Source organism: Myotis davidii, unplaced genomic scaffold (assembly GCF_000327345.1).
Source record: "Myotis davidii unplaced genomic scaffold, ASM32734v1 scaffold430, whole genome shotgun sequence".
NCBI classification, from domain to species: domain Eukaryota; kingdom Metazoa; phylum Chordata; class Mammalia; order Chiroptera; family Vespertilionidae; genus Myotis; species Myotis davidii.
This window is the reverse complement of record NW_006285247.1, coordinates 1,302,790-1,304,041: the sequence shown is the minus strand read 5'-3', so window position 1 is coordinate 1,304,041 and position 1,252 is coordinate 1,302,790.

Sequence of the window (1,252 nt, the reverse complement as noted above, 5' to 3'; positions counted from 1 at the left end):
TCCCCAGTCGGCCCTGCTCTTAGCCCACCCAGGGGCTGCACCTAGGGATTGGGCCTGCCCCCTGCCACCCGGGAGCGGGCCTAAGCCAGCAGGTCGTTATCTCCCGAGGGGTCCCAGACTGTGAGAGGGCACAAGTGGGGTTGAGGGATACCCACCCCCACCACCAGTGCACAAATTTTTGTGCACCGGGCCTCTAGTTTATTATAATGTTTTCCTGATTTATTTAAGAGAATCCAAACTATCTCCTGGCCCTGCAAATATGTGGTGTTCTTTTACAACTCTGTGCCTTTGTGGGTGTGGTCCCCTCCTCCCTCATCCTTCAAAACCTATTTTGTTTTTTTTAATTGATTTTTAGAGAGAAAGGAAGGGACAAGGATAGAGAGACAGAAACATCAATGAGAGAGAAACATCATCAATTAGCTGCTTCCTGCGGGTCCCTTTCTGAGTATCCAGCCCAAAACCTGGGCATGCACCCTGACTGGGAATCGAACTGGGAATCAAACCATGATTTCCTGGTTCATAGGTTGATGCTCAACCACTGAGCCACGCCACCCGGGCCAAAATCTATTTTAAATCTCAATAAGATGTCCCTGACTCAAGTCAGCAAAGTAAGTTGCTTCCAGTATCCAACAGTCTTTGCTCATAGCTCTATTACTTTCATAATCACTGGGTCTCTACCTGGGTGAATGCCAGTGCACCCACTTGGGGATCAGCATGAGAAAGGAGGAAACTGATTAGGACAACAGTACTCAATTATGAGAAGTTAGGGGCCCATCTTTATTGAGCACCTAAAACTATTATTTGTTTTTTAAAAAAAAACTTACAGAATGTTTTCTTTCTTCTGATACAATTCTGAGTATATTCTGAGAGACATTTCATAGAAACCAAATTGTGGGGGAGGAAATCTAAAAGAGGAGAGTGAAGATAAAGAATTCTCACCCTCAGAAGACTGCAGGAAGCAAGGTCTAAGTGTACCCACTCCCACATCTTCACTTAGTTATTTATCCTCCTACAGGTCTTCAGATTTCAACTTCCTCAGGAAAGTGTGCCATGCTCTTTCCGATTAGAACAATCATTTTTATTCATATTTTATTTTTTGTTGCTTTTTTTTAAAGAAAATTATTCCATTTACTATAGCATCCAAAAAAATGAAATACCTAAGAATAAATTCAACCAAGGAAGTAAAAGATGTACACAGCTGAAAGAAATTATTATTTTTTGTTGTTGTTGCTTTTTTAAAATGATAGCATTA